The sequence below is a fragment of the Mustela lutreola genome, chromosome 7, assembly GCF_030435805.1.
Source record: "Mustela lutreola isolate mMusLut2 chromosome 7, mMusLut2.pri, whole genome shotgun sequence".
Lineage (NCBI taxonomy): Eukaryota > Metazoa > Chordata > Mammalia > Carnivora > Mustelidae > Mustela > Mustela lutreola.
In genome coordinates this window covers 24315581-24337152 of record NC_081296.1, presented here as the reverse complement: position 1 = coordinate 24337152, position 21572 = coordinate 24315581, and the positions used below count along the sequence as shown (strand labels likewise).

At 36.5% G+C, this 21572-nt stretch overlaps 1 protein-coding gene across 11 annotated transcripts in view; it reads right to left on the bottom strand.

The window, feature by feature from the left end:
• The window catches only part of MEF2A (myocyte enhancer factor 2A), a 163631-nt gene that overhangs the window by 128713 nt on the left and 13346 nt on the right, over window positions 1-21572 (bottom strand). For 10 of the 11 annotated variants that reach the window (XM_059180141.1, XM_059180142.1, XM_059180134.1 and 7 more), the window contains exon 2: window positions 3400-3484. The exons of the other annotated variant lie outside the window; for it this stretch is intronic. The gene's annotated coding sequence lies outside the window, so the exon portion shown is untranslated. The remainder of the gene's footprint in view (window positions 1-3399; window positions 3485-21572) is intronic. 11 annotated transcript variants of the gene reach the window in all.

The following is a 21572-nucleotide window of genomic DNA, read 5'->3' as shown; positions in this document are numbered from 1 at the left end:
TACACGGAAAGATATGGAAAGGATGCAGAGTACAAAAACAACTTTGGGAAACAGAAAAACAAGGGTGACAAATGGAGAAGGAAGATGTGGTCCCTATACACTATGGAGTATTATGCCTCCATCAGAAAGGATGAATACCCAACTTTTGTAGCAACATGGACGGGACTGGAAGAGATTATGCTGAGTGAAATAAATCAAGCAGAGAGAGTCAATTATCATATGGTTTCACTTATTTATGGAGCATTAACAAATAGCATGGAGGAGAAGGGGAGTTAGAGAGGAGAAGGGAGTTGGGGGAAATTGGAAGGGGAGGTGAACCATGAGAGACTATGGACTCTGAAAAACAATCTGAGGGTTTTGAAGGGGGGGGTGGGAGGTTGGGGGAACCAGGTGGTGGGTATTAGAGAGGGCACAGATTGCATGGAGCACTGGGTGTGGTACAAAAAACAAGGAATACTGTTATGCTGGAAAAAAAAAAACAAGGGTAGAGGATGTACACTACCTGATTTTAAGACTTACTACAAATCTACAGTAATCAAAACAGTACAATATTGCCATAAATAGATATACAGATCAATAAAATGAAAAGGTCCTAAAAAAAAGACCTCCATATATAATGGTCAGTTGACTTTCAACAAAGTTACCAAGGTAATTCAACAGGGAAAAATACAATCTTTTCAAAATTGCTTCTGGAAAAACTTGATTTTTATAACAGAGAAATAAATCTTATCCCTTACTTCATACCATAACAAGAATTAACTCAAAAGTGGATCACAGACCTAAAATACAAGAGCCCATTGCAGTTCCAAGACACAAGGGAGAGGAAAAAAGGTAGAAAAAAAATTTGCCCAATCTCTGTACCAGCCTCCCCAATTTCCGCCCTACCCCAAATTAGGACAGAATTATAGGGAAAACTAATCTGAAGCTCTTTAGTCAGCACATGAATCTGTTCAAAAGGAAAGCATTACTCAGAGTAACTCCTAAGCAAGTACTTATTAACTCAAGTACAACTCTCGGAGCCATAGGAGCCTGCCACGAAGAATAAGACACTGTATACATCCATAGATGTAGAGCCTAGTGGAAGAAGCATCATAAAAGATTTCATTAAGTTTAAACAGATCCCAAAATATAACAGCTGAAGTTATGCCCACAGGCATCCCTGAGGTTCACAGAAGGTGCAGAGTTCTGAATTATGGACATCGAGATGGCTAAAATTCCTATAGTTCTTTTAGAACTCAAATCACTTAGTTTTAAACAGTTAGTGGACAAAAGAAATGTAAATAAGATATAAAGAAAAAACAAATATTCAAAGATTTACACAACACTAATCAAGGTTTATATTTAAAAATGGGAATTAAAGGGGCACCTGGGTGGCTCAGTGGGTTAAAGCCTCTGCCTTTGGCCCAGGTCATGATGGGGTCTTGGGATAGAGCCCTGCATCAGGCTTTCTGCTCAGTGGGGAGCCCGCTTCCCCCCTCTCTGCCTGCCTCTCTGCCTACTTGTGATCTCTGCCTGTCAAATAAATAAATAAAATATTTAAAAATTAAAAAATAAAAATGGGAATTAGACTCTATTTTTCCCATCCTGCCTGTGTGTATACAAGTTCTGGCCTGAAGGATACTTTGCTTCAATTGAAAAATCATGCCTTTTCTCCTACTTCCCCAAACTGAAAGATATCATAAAATGGACGCTTCCTCTGTCAAAGTTTTAAAAGAAAAATATATAAAGATAAGAAACTGGTATCATGGGGTGCCTGACTGGCTCAGTCTGTTAAGCGTCTGACTCTTATTCAGCTCAGATCATGATCTCCAGGTTGTGAGATAGTGCCCCACATTGGGCTCTGCACTGGGCATGGAACCTACTTAAGATTCTCTCTCTCCCTCTACCTCTGGCCTTCCCCCTCCCCTCCCTCCCTCCCTCTTTACCTCTCCCCATCCCTCTCTCTCTCAAAAAAATGAAATGAAAATTTAAAAATAAAAAATTTTTAAAAAGAAACTGGTATCACAATAAAGTACTTTAACAAAGAATTCATTTTATAAGTCATAAGGTTTTAATACCACTTAATACCCCCAAAATTTTACATTTTATGTTAAATAAAACTGTTCTTAAAACAAGTACAAAAAATTAATGTCAAGTACCACTCCCTTTTCTTACTGAGATAATCATCAGGCACATCAATGAGGTCTAATATTTATTTAAAATGTTAATGTTGGGGCGCCTGGGTGGCTCAGTGGTTTGGGCTGCTGCCTTCGGCTCGGGTCATGATCTCAGGGTCCTGGGATCGAGCCCCGCATCGGGCTCTCTGCTCTGCAGGAAGCCTGCTTCTCTCTCTCTCTCTCTCTCTCTGCCTGCCTCTCTGCCTACTTGTGATCTCTGTCTGTCAAATAAATAAATAAAATCTTAAAAAAATAAAAAAAATAAAAAAAATTTAAAAAAAATAAAATGTTAATGTTAAAACACATCAAAAACTATCCCCTACTAACATTTTTCAAAATTTTATTATTTCAAAATGTTCTGGTATTAATGTAACTAACTTCTTTTCCATTTTGAATAAAGAAGGAATTCAGATAATGTTTCAGTCACAAAAACTTTATTTTTTTATTATTTGATAGAGATCACAAGTAGGCAGAGAGGCAGGCAGAGAGAGCGGGGGAGGGGGGGCAGGCTCCCTGCTGAGCAGAGAGCCCCATGTGGGGCTCCATCCTAGGACCCTGAGATCATCATGACCTGAGCCGAAGGCAGAGGCTTTAACCCACTGAGCCATGTGGGCGCTCCCATGAAAACTTCTGAAGAGCACTATACATCTTACAATCTGGAACCATGAACCTAGACCACTGTAAGTTTGTAAGTCAAACACCCTACTCAGAAGCTTTGCAAATATGCACCTATGATTTAAGGAGGCAAATTCAAGTTACAAATGTTAAGTTTACATTTTTAAAAAATCTCTTAACTCTGCTTAACTTTTTTCTTTGACCCTTCGTAAGATATTTTCAGGAAATAATTGTACACTTCATCTTTCATTTGAACATCTTTCTCAGCTTATATCTAACTCAAGTCCTCAAATCCACACTTTCTTCTATTTATTATCACAGAAAATATGGACTACTTCAGGTTTTTTTCTTTTTTTAAATAAGGGTAAATGATATGGAAGATGAAGTGAGAATAATGAAAAAGTTAGGATTATCTCAGCGGTATCAGATAAAATATATGAAAAACTGTCATTGTACAACAGAATGCGCTTCAAATGGACATTATAAATTCCCTTAATTAATTTACATTAAGCCACAAAATGAACTCCAAAAAGACTACTATTCAAGCTCACAAGACTGTCTGATTTTAAGAAAGGAAATAATTTCCATTGTGTTTATTTACTTCATAACATAATGAAAAATATCTTACTAGAAATGATATATCAGCAAGAAAGTGCACTTCATATGATCCTCGCAGAAAATTCTTCTTTCTCCTTTTTCACAAAATGCAATTCCTAAAGAAAAAAAAATGAGATGGGTAAGTGTTCTTAACTCCAAAATTGAACTAAATATGTTTTGTCATTATAAATTCCAACTCTCAACACTATGCCCGGCAGATAGCTCCACAAATACTTGCTGAAAAATAGGAAAATAAATTTTTAAGTCATTTGTGGTATTTGCCTAATAAAAACATAATGTTAGCCAATGGAGAATTTCTAATGTCACTAACCTATTTTTTCAGTTAAGTATTACTTAGATATTCAGTAATATTCTGTAACTCCCTAGATTCACAAATTGGGTTTCCCTAGGTCCCATTGTCCTACACTCTAGATCCCATGATATGCTTTATATTTACCTTGTACACACAGCCTACTGAATGTGCGCTTTGCTAAAATAATTGGAAGTATTCACTGTATTATATTCTCATTTATAAAAGAAAATTGTCAGAGGGTCAGTGATCTGCGTTGCCGTAAAATATGTTTGTATTCAAATACATGTATGCTTGTAGCTTTCACTGTCTTTTAAAGGTAATAATCAAATGAAAATAATGAACATAAGATTGCCAAAGTGAAAATAAAACCGATGTCGATAATTCATATTTTAAAAAGGAACACTGGTGAATACTAACCAAGGATCAGTACATAAAGAATAATCCAGTTTGCTTTGAATAACAGTAAGGCATATAGGTATAAAGGAAAGATGGTAAACGCCCCTTCCCTCAGTCCCCACCTTCCTCACCCAGATTGGCCAGGACCAATTATGTTGTTCATCCAATAATTTAGAAATGCATGAGTGGATAATTCTACCAACTCCCAAGTAAATCTGCTACATCAAATAAAAATGGTAATTTCTCCATGGAAAGAAATACCAGTCTTTAGAATCTGATTCAGCAATATTAATTACTGTGATACTATAATTTTATTTCCATTTCAAATCAACACCTTCTCTAGAGGGGAAAAAATACAAATTGCCAAATACTCTTTTTGTATTAATAAATTAAATATTAAAAGACTGAACTTTTAAGACATATACACACACAAATAAGTTTTTGCAAGGTTAAAAAGAGCTTGCTTTAAAAAGCCAATTTTAGCTTTTAATCTAATTACACTGAAATGAAAAAAAAAAAAAAAGCTCCTTAAAAAATTTCATCACCAACTTCTAAAATCAAGTAATTCAAAGTGGAGCTGTTTTTTTATGGGTTCTCAAATTAAAGTTTAGCAATTTGACCCATATTAAATAACCAATTAAACACAATCTGAGCGGCACCTGATTGGCTCAGTCGGTTTAAGCATCTGCCTTGGGCTCAGATCATGATTCTAGGATCCTAGGATTGAGTCCCATATCCAGCTCCGAGCTCAGCAGGGAGCCAGCCTACTTTTCCCTATGTGTGCTACTTCCCCAGCTTATGTGCACACTCTTGTGGTCTCTCTCTCTCTCTCACTCTTTCTCTGACAAATAAACAAAATCTTTAAAAATAAATAAATAAATAATGAATTGTTATTGGAAATTTGTGTTTTGTACATAGTTCTCAATTTCTAAAAGGAAATATTTTAAAAATCAAATTCTTTTATAATAATTTATAATGAAACATACTCTTACCTTCAAAATAAAACCAGAACTAAAATGTTAGTACTATATCCAGTTATCATTAAATTTCATATATTAAATCTCCAAATCTCATTGCTTCTGTCCAGGCAAGGGCTAGACAACCTGCATCTCCAATTGCTATTACTCCCAAATCTGATTCCGTGATCCCCACCAACCTCCCAGCTAGACCCTCTACCTTTTTTTTTTTTTTTGAGAGGGAGCGGCTTGCATTCATATAAGCAAGCAGGTTGGGGAGAGGGGGTTTAGCAAAGGGAAAGGGAGACAGAGACTCCTAAGCAGGCTCCACACCAAGCATGGAACCAAACCTGGGCCAACTGCAGAACCCTGAGATCATGACCTGAGCCAAATCAAGTCAGACACCCAACTGAGTCACCCAGTCCCTCCATTTTCTAATCAGCCTGCATTGTTGTTAACCTGGAATTCAAGCTCTGTAATTCCTCTCAAATTTTCACCTCTGCTAGAAAACAGTGTGCCCCCATCTCTTAAACAATCTTCCCCAGTTTAAGGGCACCTTCTGTGACAGCAACCTCAGGAATACTCTTACCATCACAATCAGTTCTGGGAGGTGGCGGGAGCGGGGGGGTAAAATCATACTTAGTTTTAAGTATGAGCCTCTTCTATTCTATACTTTGTTTTTTTTAGAGAAAGAACTTCATGCATTTTTATATCCCCAATATCTAGTTACTATTTGGAATAGAATTCAATATAGTCCATTCAGAAAATATTTACTGGGTATCCAATGTACTCCAGACACCTTTCTAGGTTCTAGTGAAAAATCTCTACATCTACGACTGATCTCACAGAGCTTGCATTCTAGTTGGGGAAGCCTACATCACACAATGAATGAGGAATATGTAATATACAGCAGTTATATGAAGTCCTTAATAACAAAAAAAGAGAGTGAGAGAGAGAAAGCAAGGAAGTAAGTACTATCATATGGGATTAAGATTTGAGAAAGACTTAATGAGATGATGACAAGAACAGCAACGGCAACAGCAGTATTTGTCATATGCTAACCAATATCCTAACTGCTTTATATGCAGTTAGGAACAGCAACAAAGGCAAGCCAACAATAATCTCATTATTATCCTCAAAAGGAAACTGAAAGACTAAGAAGGTACCTACCAAGGTCACATAGCAAAGTCAGTAAAGTTGTCTAACCCGGGCATGCTTTTAACAGTTATGCACAACCACAGTTCAGCTCACTTTTTTTTTTTTTTTAAGGTTTTATATATTTATTTGTGAGAGACAGAGAGAGTACGAGCAGGGGGAGAGGAAGAAGGAGAGGACGAAGCAGACTCCTTGCTGAGCAGGGAGCCCAAGTCTGGTGGAGCTCAATCCCAGGACTCAGAACATGACCTGAGCCCTGAACCAAAGGCAGATGGCAAACCAACTGAGCCACTCATGTCATGAGATACCATGACAACAGGTGAGTGCTTGCTGTGAACAAAAATGATAAACACTGACAACTTCTCAAACTTATTCTTAAAATAAGTTTTAAGTTTCTATATGATAATTACCAGAGCTAGAAATTACACAAGACAATATCACAAAATCACATGGATACATCTTTTAAAGAAGTAATCTGAAACAAATAAAAACAGTGTAGACACTATCATTCCAATAATAGTTGAATGTCAAATATCACAGTTTATATTGTGAAACAATTTACTACAACTTCCAATTTTTCATATTAACAAGAAGGGTTAAATGAAATGACTGATTCAAACTCCTCTTTTCAAATATCTCAACTACATTTTACAAAGCAAATAGATAACACTTAATACAATTGCTGATGATAACTGAAGACCTGAATGACCCAAGAAAAACCACTCCCTAATGCCTTCTCTTGCTATATTAGCTTGTTAATTATGTGCCTAATCAGTGAATGCCAACAAACTAGAAAGCAAAATGAAACAAAGTGCTCCTGACATGGTATTAACATTCCCAGTATCAAGTCTTAAGGGCCTAAAATTCTAAGCATCTCCTCAAGTCTTGATAAAAAAAAAAACCTCAACCTAATTATGAAGAAAATTTCTGCTTTATGTTTGAACTTACCAAATTTCACTGGATACCTCTACCCTGAGTATAATGCAGTATGAAAGAAAAGAGGTTTATATGCAAACAGGTTTTAAAATCAATCCAGATTAAGGGGAAAATTAAACAGGCAATAACCAAAAATAAGTCTATAAACACAATAAATGGTGCATATTTGCTCAAATATTAATTTCATTTTGTAATCAAAACAGGTTTACCAGCAACAGTGTTTTTAATTCAAGGGAAAGTCAGTTTTCACACCTGGGCATCAAACTATTCATGCCTTAAAAAGATTTTTGGTACCAACCATGATGTAGTAACTTAGCAGGAGACATGCTCTCCCAATGAACTCAACTAGAAAACTGATCAGATATAGAAAGCTGTAATTTTAAAACACTGGACACCAAGCAGCTGAGCGCTGTGATACCTGAAAAAATGAAAGTGTCCCCTACATACTCCGTTATCCATAGTTCAGAAGGCAATGCAGGAATGGGAAGCCAAGCAGAATATGATGGACTCAGTGAATAAGAGACACACACTGAAATTTAGGGAGGCCGAAGTAATAAAGTAAAAAAGATCACTACTTGAAGATACAAAATCAGAAAGCAAACAAAACAAACAAAAAACAAAGAAAAGAGCATCAAGGACCTGTGAGAATATCAAGGGCAGTCTAAAAATGGTATAACTGAGTCCTGGAAAGATGGGGAAACAGAAAAACTATCTGAAGAAATAAGGACCAAAGAATTTCCAGACTTGACAAAAACTAAACCCTCATATTCAAAAGACTCAGTGAACAAAAAACAGGGTAAGCACAAAAAAATCACACCAAGTCATATAATTAATAATCAAATTCCAGAAATCTAGTAATATAAAGTCTTAAAAGCAGTCAAAGTCAAGGAAAAGACACACTACACACAGAGTAACAAAGATAAGAACTACCAAGTTCCTTGTCAAAAACAATACAAACAAGTTTAAAACAAAGGAACAAAGCATCTGAACTGTTATAAAGAAAAAAACCCTGCAAATCAAAATCTACACAAAGCGATAAAATCCATCACAGGTGAAGGGGAAATAAAGACATTTTCAAACAAACAAAAGCTGAGAATGTTTGACCAGCAGGTCTGCACTACAAAAAACACTGAAGGAAGTTCTTCAGGGAAAAAAAGGATATAATTTACAACAGAGTGAACCCTCATACAAACTATAAACTTAAGTCAGTAAAAATGCACCAATACTGGTTCACCAATTGAAACACATATATCACACAATTAACACTGCAAAACGTTAAATAATAGGCGACACCGCGGGGCCAACATGAGAGGGAGAACAAGGGAAGGGAAAGAGGAGAATATATGGTAAGTCTGTACTTTCTGCTCAGTTTTTCCATAAACCTAAAACTGTTCTAAGAAATATGTCTATCAATTAAAAAATAGCAGATAGAAACTTCTACACAAAGGAAAACCAACAATGGTGAATATGTGAGTTTACCACGTATTTTCTTACCTTTAAATTTTAAAAAGATAATCTGACTGCATAAAGCAAAAGTAGCAGTAACATATAATAACCTGTAGAATGACAAAAACAGTAAAAAGGAAAAGGAAAAAACTGAAAGTACACTGTAGTAAGAATCATTCATTATTCATAAAGTGATTAGACTGTGGTAAGTTCAAGACTGCATGCTGTAAAACCCTAGAGCAACTATTAAAAAAGAAAAGAAATTAATAAAACTAATGAGCCAAGAAAAGAGGTAAAATGATTTGCTAAAAAAACAAGCAACCTCCCGAAATACAGAAAAGGAAACACGAAATAGAACAAATTAAAAAAACACATTAAAAATGGTAGACTTAAATCCAATTAAATGAATAATGATGTTAAATATATACGGTCCTAATGCCCCAATTAAAGGTAGAGACTATCAGACTAGACTGGAAGCAGATATTGTCAGACTGGATAAAGTTATGTATCCCCCTTTAAACATGATATAGATTAAATATGAAATAGAAAGGGCTATACCATGCAAGCATTAATCATAATAAAGCTGGAATGCCTATATTAGTATCAAAGTAAGTCATAAGAGAAGGACTATTACCAGGTACATAGCAACATAAATCATAATGCTTAAAGTGTCACTTTATTAGAAATACAAAATAACCCTGAATGTTTATGCAGCCAATAAAAAAGTTTCAAAACATACAAATAATGACACAACTAAAAGGAGTAATAGATAAATTTACAATTACTAGAGAATTCTAGTCTCTTGCAATCATCAGTAAAAAAGCAGATAGAAAATCTGCAATGATATGTAAAACCTGAACATTATGAACCAGCAAAGTTGTTCATGTCTCTTGGTACAACAAGAGAGAACATATGCTGAACCATAAAACAAGGCACATATAAATGTATAAGAGTAAAATCAGGGGCACCTCAGTTGGTTAAGCGTCTGCCTTGTCTGACTCCCTGCTCAGCGAGGAGCCTGCTTCTCCCACTCCCCTCCCCATTCATGCTCTCTCTCAAATAAATAAAATGTTTTTTTAAAAAGAGTGAAATCATACAGAAAGGCTTTGTTGTTGAAGATCTAATTGACTTTATTAAAGGATTCATGAGTCAGGCAGCCCTTCATCTACCAAGTACAGATACACTCCCCAGAAAGTGTTTTCTGACCACAAAAGAATGAAAGACCAATAAAAGAAATATACTGGAAAATTTTCCAAGTCTCTGTAAATTAACAGATTTCTACATAACCCATAAATTAAAGAACTCATAAGGAAAATTTAAAAACACATGGAAATGAATGGTAATAAAAATACATTATCTAATTATGTAGGGTGGAGCTAAGGATGCTTAGAAATTTACATCTTTTAAGTGCTTACATTAGAAAAGAATAAAGATTTAACAATCATGTTCTAAATTAGCTTCCACCTTAAGAAGCTGGGGAGAAAAATAAATTAAACTTGGAGAAATTGGTAAAACAGATGAGAGACCAAAATAAATAAATAAATAAATGAATAAATAAATAAATAAAAACCAATGAAAACAAAAGCTTGTTCTTTGAAAAGAACCCTTAGCTGACTGGTCAAGAAAAGAAGAAAGAAGACACAAATTGCCAACATCAGAATTGAAAGAGAGGACATTAACTACAGATATTTCAAACATTAAATGTAGATTAAGAAAATAGTGCAATTCTATGTCAATAAATTTGACAACTTAAATAGACAAAATTCCTTGAAACATGCAGATTATCAACAGACAGAAAATTTATCAAAAGAAAGTCTGAATAACCATCTAATTCAGAATTTTTTAAAGATTTTTATTCATTTGAGAGAGAGAGAGCATGTGCAGGGAAAGGGGCTGAGGGAGATGGAGAGAAAGAATCTCAAAGCACACTCTCCACTGAGCAGGGTGCCTGACCCAGGTTTTGATCCCACAATGCTGAGATCATGACCTGAGCCAAAATCAAGTCAGAAACTTAACCAACTGAGCCACCCAGATGCCCCTAATTCAGAAATTTTAATTCAAAAATCAAAAGGCTTTCCACAAAAAAAACTCCAGACCCAGATGGCTTCCTCAGTGAATTCTTCAAACACCTAAAAAAAGATACAGTATCAGTCTTCCACAAACCCTTTTAGGAAAAAGAAGAGACAGTGCTTTCTAACATATTTAATAAGGCCGGAATAATTCCAACACTAAAGCAAGGAGACCACAAGAAAAAGAAAGGTGTACTAATATCATTTGTTTACAGAGATGCAAATATTATTAATAAAATATAAGCAGGTCAAATCCAGCAATATATAAAAAGCTAAACAGCAGTACAAATGGGGTTTGTCTCAGGAATGCAAGGTTGGTTTAGATTTTGTAACTCACTGCATTACCAAACTAAAAAATTACTAATTTCAATAAAGGTAAAAAAGCATCTATGCATGGTAAAATACCCATTTGTGGGAGAATGAAGGGGGACACCTCTCAACAAACTAAGCTTGAAGGAAACTTCTTCAAACCTAATGAAACACATCTACAAAAACCTACATATAGCTGGTGATAAAGGACTGATTTTTTTTTCCTGTACAACTGGAAATAAAGCAGACATACACTCTCTCTTTTTATCTCTTCACCATTTCTCTTTATTTCTCTTCACCATTTTACTAAAAGTCCTAACAATCACAATAATGCAGCAAAGCGGGGGAAAAAAGGATCCAAATTAGAAAGGAAAAATAAAACAGCTTCTACTCACACATGGCATGCCAATATACACAAGAAATCCTCAAAAATATAGAATAAAGTGGCAGAAACTAGAAAGTGGGTTTTGCAAGGGTATAGGATACAAGATCAATATTTTTTATAAAGATCTTAATATATATTTTTCATTTCAAGTAAGGTCCAAGCCCAACATGGAGCTTGAACCCATCACCCTGAGATTAAGAGCTGTGTGCTCTACCAACTGAGCCAGCCCTAGACTAGTATTTTTTTAAATCAAATCTCTATAATGACAAATGCAGTTAATCTTTTCAAAAATACCATTCACTATAACATGAAATATTTAAAGATAAATTTAACAATATATGTGCAAGACTATTATCCTAAATACCAGAAAACACGGAGAAAAATTAAGGAAGACCTTAAAAAAAAAATGGAGATATATATCATGTTCACAGATTCATACACTCAATATTATTGGGATACCGATTCTCCTCAAACTGATCTATAGATTCAACATAATCCCAATCAAAATCCCAGCAAGTGTTCTTGTTAGAAATTCACAAAGATATTTAAAAATAATATAGCTAAGACAATTTCAAAAAAAAAAAACCCAGAAGGTAGAAGATACAGCATGCTGTATACACACACACACACATACCCCTAAATCACGGAAACAGAACAGAGAATGCAGAAATAAACACACATGCACATGGCCACTGACAGTCAACAAAGGCACTACAATAATTAAATGGAAAGAAGCCTTATCAACAAACAGCACCAGAACAAATAAATGAATCTTGATATTACCTCATAACATGCACTAAAATTAATTCAAAATGATCATAACCCTATGTGTAAAACCTAAACTATAAAACCTCCAAAAGTAAACACAGGACAAAAGAATTTTCACTGCCCCATGTAAAGCAAAGACTCTCAGACACAAAAGAATGCAAAACTGACAATATTAGAAAGTTGACAAACAGTACTTTATCAAAATTAAAACTTCTGCTCTTTGAAAGACATTAAGGAAATAAAAATCAAGCCACATACTGGTAGAAAATATTCAAAATACATTAACGAAAATGAAAAAAAGACTTTTACTTAGAACACCTAAAACTCTCTCAGAGAGTTCAGGGGACACCTGGGTGGTTCAGTCAGTTAAGTGTCTGCCTTCAGCTCAGGTCCTCATCCCAGAGTCCTGGGATCAAGCCCCACATTAGGCTCCTTGGTCATCAGGGAGCCTGCTTCTCCCTGTATCTGCTGTTCCCCCTGCTTGTGCACAAGTGCTCTCTTTCTCTTACTCTCTCCCTGACAAATCTTTAAAAACAACAAAAATCCCTTACAGTTCAGTAGTAAGAAGGCAAACAACCCAACTAAAAATGGGCGAAAGATCTGAACAAACATTTCACCAAAAAAGACAAATGAATACCCACTAAGCAAATGAAAACTGTTTAAACCCACTACTCATCAGGGAAATGCAAAAAACAAACAAACAAACAAACAAACAAAAAAAAAAAAAAAAAAAAAAAAAAAAAACACTGTAATAAAATGCCAGTAAAACATTTTGGTGAAGAGGTAAAAAAAAAAGCCAGACATTAGTATCATTTAATATCTGATACTAAAATTGAAAAAGAAAAAGATACTACTAAGCCTTAAAAAATAGATTTTTAAGCAAATAGATAGTAAGTCACAAGAAACAATTAAGTCAGTAAAACTTTACAGAAGCAAGCATTTAAGGAAGAAAGGGATTTTAAGCACACATGAAACTAGGGACTGTTCCAATTAGAGGAGCTAAGAAAGAAAGAGGACACAAATTTGAGTAGGTGTGAACAAAAAGAGCAAAGCAGAATGTAGGATGGACAGATGGGCAGAACACAATTATGCACTACCTTGAAAATACACAAGCATTTGAATTTAATAAGACAAAAAATGCAAAGATAAAAGAAAGGCAAGACTATCCTCTCAAATGGGATAATGCACAATTCTAGCCCCAGGGCTAATAAGGTTAAAAAGCTGGATTCACATACAATCCCCACTAAAACACAACGTGTTACATTCTTAGCTAGTGGACTAAGAAAGTAGCATTGTGTCTTAATGTAATAGTATACTAATGCCCAGAAATGTCAATCGATCTTCCCCCATGCCCTTCCACCTTCAACTAGATCTCCCAAACTACCCATGAGAACCAAAATACCTCTTCACGAAGCTTCTCTTTTTAAAAAGTAAAGAAGAAAATAGCCTGAGAAATAATACACCATACAATTCACCCATTTAAAGTATACACCTGAATGTTTTATATTCAAATGAAATGTGCAACCACTACCACAATCTAATTCCAGAACATTTTCATCACCCTAAAAGAAACCCAGTACTTATTAGTATTCACTACCCATTCCTCATCTCCACTCACACATGGAGCATCTACTTTGTTTCAGAGAGATTTGCCTATTTTGTACACTTTGGATAAACTAAACCATACAATATATGGGTTTTTGTTGGCTGACTTATTTCACACAACAATATTTTCTAGATCCTTCCACTTTATGCCATGTATCCATATGTCATTCCTTTTTAGTGCCAAATAATATTCTATTGTATGGAAATACCACATTTTATTTATACATTCATCAGTTGATGGACATTTGGGTTATTTCCACTATTTACCTATTATAAAACTATGAACATCAGTATACAAGTTTCTGAGTGGACATGTATTCATTTCTAGCTTTTGGTCTTATATTAAAAAAAATTAAGTGTCTTCAGATTTTCTTTTCTAGAACCTCATTTCATTACCATATACAACACCTACCCACAGTGATACATATACCTGTTGTTATGTCACAGGTATAAATTAGACATTTTAAGTAAATTAGTAGGATCTATTTTATTCTTCAAAATAATTTAACAATCCCCTCAATCAACAATCAGCAAGATTACTTATAGTTTTCACAGTATTTAATATTTATTACAAGTTATGATGATGCTATCATTTTTCAAGTGAGGATGTGACCACTGAAATGCTGAAGTTCCATTATTCTACCCCTCAACCTGAGCTTAAGGGCTAATACTCCCAGTATTCCTTCTCAGACATATAGTTACTGGAACCAACAGCCTCAACTACCCAAATTCCAAAAACAAGGGGCACATTTTGTCCACACACCAAAACAACAAAAAAAGTTTGAAGATGGGCACACTTCAAAATGTGACACTAAGCACCTAACATAATGGCCAAACATATACCACTTTGGTTAAACAGTCAGGTAAAGTGGCAGTGTGTCAAACAGATGTTCATATTAATAAGGATGTTGACCAGAATCTAGAAAGGCCTAGACATTGTATTCATGATATTCTGCAACTTCCTATAGTTTTGAACTGGAAGAGGCCTTAGAAAGGCCTTTTTAGGGACACAAATTCTCAAACTTATAGAAATGAAATGGAATCCAGAATTAAAATCCAGACTACCAATCTAATCTACTAAAATAGGGTTCTACTTAAAACAACAAAGACACATGAATACATGAATAAATGGAAAAGAAGAAATCCAAAAGAAAAGGGTGAAATACACAAAGTGAATTATGGATACAAACTTCCAGTTACAAAATAAATAAGTCACAGAGATGAAAAGTACAGGGAATAAGATATCAAGAAGATGGTAGTAACACTGTTTGGTGACAGGGACTACATTTATCACAGTGAACACTGAGTAATGTATAGAATTGCTTAACCATTATATTGCACAGCTGATGCTAACACTGTATGTGAATTATACTTCAAATAAATAAAGTTTCCAGTGAAGAAAGAAAGGGGCGGGGGGGGGGGGGGGGGATCCGAAAGGTCTCAAAGTTATCTCGGAAGATGAATACCGTAACTTATTATTTCCCTTGCAAGTTATCTGATACTTCTACAGTGCCTGAATCTGATGCCTCTTTCTTAAGTAAAAGAGAACTGGAAAGAGTTAAAACTACTGCCCTAAGAACTTCACATTATCCACTACCTGTTATATCTACAACATTTCCTAGGACAGTTGTGGCAATTATAAGTTACTATAACACTTTACTTCTTTGTTAAGTGGATCCATGATTGCACATGTGTCAAAATTTCATCTCACAGCAGAAGAAAGTTTAAGAAATACTGAGCTAGATCAGCAGGGGTAGAGATGTCTTAAAGTCATCTTTTTAAAACCTTATTAGCTCAGTCCAAATCCTTGATTTTTGCACTTTACAGTCATTGAGAGACACCAATTTAAAGATTCATTTATATTTACCAAAAAAACTAACACACAAGTATAGATGCCTTCAGTGTAGTGTGCATGGGTCTACTGCCTTTAGTATAAGGTCAAACATGGTAACTATGATAAGACAGATACAAAGTAGTACTGGATTTCAAAAGGAAAAACTTCCAATTGGAAGGAATCCATTTTTTTGGTTGTTGTTTTCGGATGCATCTTCTCTCTCTTCTATTTCCGCAAGTCTACACACTTATATACGTTTACATGATCAATCAGCGAGCAGGGTACAGGAGGGAGCAAATCAGGTGGTGCACCTAAACGAACAACTTCGCTAGCAACCAATGCTGTTTACTTCCTCTTTGGGCGTTCCGCTATGTCTCACGAGGCAATCCTCACCTGGCAACTAGCCAGGCGCCATCTTTTAATGGCGGAGGCAGCCCTGGCCAGGGGCCTGCCTCCGACAGCAACTCTCTCATATGACTGGCGCGCTACAGAGCGGGAAAAGGCTGGGAACAGATTATTGGTTAGGTCAAAGGGCTGTCATTCTTCAAACTGCTTGGTGGGCACCGCTAGGGTATGTGTCACCTCTGGATTGGCTGGGGTCTCCCTGACAAGCCGCGGGGTGCCAGATGGTTGTTATCTCTTGCATCCAGAACTGGGTGGGGGGTCCGGGAGCAGTCATTTTGTCACGTCCAATTCTGGGTGGGGGTTTCTCTGGTGCCAGATGACTGTTATCTCTTGGCCCAAAGCCGGGTGGGGGTCCGGGAGTGGCCACTCTGCCAGGTTCAATTCTGGGCGGGGGTTGTGTGGTTACAGAGTGCTTATAGAAAGTTTGCTGGTAATTTTCCATCTCCTCATGGGTTAGCAAGGGAAGGTGCAGAAGCAGAACAACCGCCGCGAAAGACACCGAGGCAGGCCGGGATCGCAGGGCAGTGAAGTCGCGCTGCCGGCCACCAGACCGCCCAATCTCGTGTCCCGGCACACTTCGGAGGGACGGGCGTCAGCCTCGGGAGCTCCCGGCGGGCACGGCGTGACTCCAGCAGCCCAGAGGAGACTTGGGAAACGCGCCGGGGCCGCTGCCGCCGGAAGAGGGGGGCCCCGACTACCCACGACACACACACACCACCACCCCCCCAGGATGAAAACTGTTCTCTGTCAAGCATCATCCCTGAGCACTCACTATTAAAGTAAATGAGGAAACGCAGACAAGAGAGAAATCAAGCAAATAATGTGATTCTGAAGGCTGGACACCTACTGAGTCGAGAGAATTGACCAAACACCAGAAACTGAAAAAGGTTTTCCCTCCAAGTCAGTTCCTCCGTAGTTAGCTACACAACATTCTTTCACCAGTATTTCCCCAAGGGTGCGACGATCCAAATAAGGTTTCCCAGTGCAAAGTTCATGGGCGCAGACTTCACACCTGTGATTCAAGTACACGTCTTTCAGGGCACCTAGCTGGCTCAGTCCAGAGGATCCCCGAGGAAGGCGATTCTTGATCTGTGGGGGTCCTGAGTTCCAGGGCCACACTGGGTGGGTGTACAGAGCTGATAGGCCAAAGACATTCGAATCGCTATGTCGATTTCAAACACAACATAGGAAAACAAAACAAAAATCAGAAATAAAGTCACCCTGGTCGAATGCCTTTTTTTTTTTTTTTTTTTTTTGGTAGAGGCCATGGGAACCCTGTGATGTTGGCAGACAAAGAGACATGGTCGGTCCATCAATGAATTGATGGAATGGAACAGATACCTAAACAGATATGCCCAAGCCCAACAAAGGTTCCACCTGAGATGCCTAAACTATAACCATAACTGCTATTTCTGCTTCTGCACCTTCCCTTGCTAACCCATGAGGAGAAGGAATCCATTTTTTATGGAGAGCACAGCATCTGGTGTGGCCTGGGAGAGGAGACTAAGAAGTGGAATAGAAAGAATGAAAAAAGGATAATCTATCTTTATTCATGCCTTCCACATAAAAGATATGTATGCCCTATAATACCCTTCAAACCATCAAATTAAAGAATGAGCCTAGCACGGTGCTTTTTAAAAAGTGGTGCTGGAGTATCCTTTAAGGAACTAAGTTTTATTAATAAGAAAGGACATACATACAATCCTCCTTATTTTGTATGGGCATATTAAGGAAGGCACTAGTCACTTCCAAGCTTAAAAACTTTCAATAGTTCTTCCTTACCTGAAGAACAAAATCCAAACTACTCAAGGTACTCTACAATCTGTCCTCAAACTCTCTTTCCCACTTTACTCCTCCAATCTAGCCAAACTTGTGTCCATTACATACTTCTCACTTGGCTGTTTTAGTTCCTTTGCTCCAACTGTAGTCTCTATGTGGAATATCATCACCATCCGACAATTAACTTGACATTCAATTCAAATACCAATTACTTCAAGTAGCAGCCCCTTATCACTTCTGAACTCTCCTTCCCTGAGCTCCCCTAATCTGTTCATTATGTCTAAGATTTACACATCACTTGGTAATTAGTATAACACAGTAATTAAAAAGGATTTTACCCTCCCCAACCCATTACCTCATAGAAGCAAAGAGCTATATCTCATAGGTGTTTTTATTTCAGAACTAATAATATAGAAACAATAGCAAAAGCACTGAGAATACGTAAGGGATAGTTCAAAAGAGGGAGTAAGGGAGCAGAGCCATGGACACTGCTTTGGAACTACCATATTTACCAGTCAAAAGAAAAACGGGAGGACAATAAAAAAATATATAAACAGCTTCTCAAGTCATTATTTAAGATTTTTTTAACCTATGGAAACAGAAATAAAGTTTACAAATGAGGATCCAGAGACAGCTAGGGATAGGTACTGATTAACTTTTAAATACCATTAGAAAGAGAGAATTCCAAAGATCATTGATAGCAAAAAAATTTAATTTGTATTATGAAAGATTTCTTTTTTTTTTTTTTTTAAAGACTTTATTTATTCATTTGAGAGAGAGACAGTGAGAAAGAACATGAGCGAGGAGAAGGTCAGAGGGAGAAGCAGACTCCCCGTGGAGCTGGGAGCCCGATGCGGGACTCGATCCCAGGACTCCGGGATCATGACCTGAGCCGAAGGCAGTCGTCCAACCAACTGAGCCACCCAGGCGTCCCAATTATGAAAGATTTCTGATGTTTGAAATCAATATACCTTTCTACCCTGGTTGGTACTGTTATTTTTAAAAATGTACAGTGACTAGTTTAAAAAAGTCAACTTCTACTCCAACAATCTAAAACACTGACAAGAAAACTTGTTAATTCTAGGGAAAGAAATGTTTTAAGACCATAAATACTTTAAACGACTAAATTCTAGAGCCAAGCATAAAGAACTTCCACACATAATTCCAACTTCATGTTAAATTTCTTATGTTAACAAGACAGAAAAAAGCAAAAAAGAACCAATTAAATCAACTACAGTAAACAGCTTTAGTGCCATGTAATTAAACATAATAATGAGTGTGCAGCCAAGGAGTAACACCACACCTACTATTTATTGTAATCAAAAGAGAATTGTCAAGATCATAAAATAAAATGGAGAAAACTAAAAGAGAGTAGAGAAGGAATGAAAAGAGGTATACGTAGTTCAATTTTCGAAGAAATTAACATCTATCAAATCAATTCCCAAGTTTTAAAAGTTATCTTTTCTAAGAAGTTCACATACTACATTGCCATTGGAATGTACAAGTACCAAGAAGCCCCTGGCTAAATATAAGTCTATAATTCATTCATGTTATAATAAAACCAAGGCATTTCCAATATACAGTCTAGAAAAAAAAAACTTTAGAATAACTTTGCTTTACCAAAAAAAAAAAAACAAACCAAAACCCACTTAAGACTCTTACAATAACCCAGAAACTGCACTTGCATTCTAGAAGAATGAAGTAAGAGCATTTAAATTTAAGTAATTTCTCCTACAAGCTATTTTCTGGAGTCTCCAAGCTCACCCATGGAGGCTGAATGCCTATGTCTCTTCCTAACTAAAGGCTCTGTAGCATTAAGAGTGTAATTCTGTATTCCTGCTCCCTTCCCCTAAAAGTAAAGACTTCCGTGGGGACAATGGTGATGGTATATATCTAAGTAACTCTGAAAATATTCCCCCAAACCATATAAAAAAACAAGGCAGGAGAAGGAAATTCTACACAAAACCATGCTTTCAGCATAGCCTTGAAGACAAAGAATGCTGATACTGCAGAACAAACATGAGTGAAATCAGAAAAATCAAATCCTAGCAACTGATCTCTCAGGCTGTCACGCCACCCCTACTAGAACACAGACATGGTGGCAAGGAGGCTAGCAAAGGAGCACCACGGTCATTTTCAATGACCATGAAAACTAAGAAATCTGAATATACTGGAAAAGTATATTCCGTCTGGGCAGATCAGAACACTGACGCCAGGTAAGAAAGTTCAAAGTTCTGGTGATTTAAAGGAACAGGTGCCATTTAAGGCACTAGCTGCTACAAAGAGGGGCACAACTTTGAAACACATAGCTTCTGGGGGAGAAAATGGGAAAAAGGAAGGGAAGAGTGTCCTTTTACAATGGGATAGTAAAGGGAAAAAGCAAAAGGATAAAATTAAGGTCTTGCAAGACCAAAGAGAATTATAAAATTGGAATTCTCACAATCCTTCTCCAACCATTAAAACCAAAACCACCGAACAGGACTGTTCCTTACTGACAGAAGAGGGCACCATTAAACTAGGAATGCTGTAAAACACCCCAATACCATAAAAATGAACAAAAGAAAAGCGAGATCCAGAAAATCAGGAAACTGAATCTGACAAATATCAATACTTCAAATAGAATTAAGGATATTCAGACAACACATTTAAGGATACAAAAACCACTCTGAATCAGAAACTCAAAAACTAAAAACAAAAATGGACAAAATACAAAGAGAAACTTTAAAAGGTGAGTCAATTTTAAAAAAGAAATGGAAAAAATTTAAAAAAAATTACAGAAATGCAGAATAAATTACAAGAAATCCAAGAGAGAATGAACTCAAATGAAAATGAGCTACCACAGTCTACCACAAGAGCTATGAGCCACATCCATCCACATTTGGTGTTACTGTTTCATCTGATTTCAGGGAACTGTCTATCCACCACTTCATAACCACTCACAAGCCACAACCCTTCCAACACTCATATAAGGAAACTTCAGCTCTTTTCCATAGTAAAGTACCATATTTACTATGCATGACTTAAACATTCAACATGTCTAAAACTATGTTGTTATTTTAAATATATTAGGTCCCTCTTTTTAATGTGTCACTGACAAAGTTTTTGACTATTATTTCCCTAATTCCCATGAACCCTGTGGTTTTTACTGTATGACTTTGCATAGCATTAGATTTTTAGGAATCTATATACTGGGTCATAGTAGAACTGACTGTAGAAGTGTTATGTGTGGGGTTATTAGTTCATGCATATATTTCTTAGCTCTCCTGAAAGGCAGACAGTGACACCCCAATAGCAATGAACATACCTAGTACCCAGACCTCAGATTCTCAATGTCATCTTCCAATAAAAGGGTCAGGGCTCTTTGGAAAAGAGGGTAATTCCAGAGCTGAGACAGGTAAAATATAAATGAACCTGGAGTTTCCTGTAGTACCAGAAAGTAGGGAAGTTCTTGAAAAAAAGACGAAGATAGGTCAAAAGGACACCACAAGAGTCAAACAGGAGGGGCTTTCAATGGCTAAAACTGGATAATTTGAGCAATAAAATAAATAATGATAGCATCAAATTATAGCCTACAAAATTACCTTTGAATTACCTTTGAATCTATACTGACATAAATAACTGAAAAAAATAAATGAGAGAGAAATGACAGCTTTTCAAAACAGAGGCATTTCAATTGGTAAATGAGAAAGGAACAAAAAAATCTACAAAATTGCTATTAGGTAACTACTACAGCAATACAGGTATCCTCCACTTTTTGGAAGTTCACATTAAGCAAGTTCACTTTCATTATGGAAGACCCACAGTAGTACCTGTTTCCTAACTGAAAGATGTATGGAAAGGATTTTTAC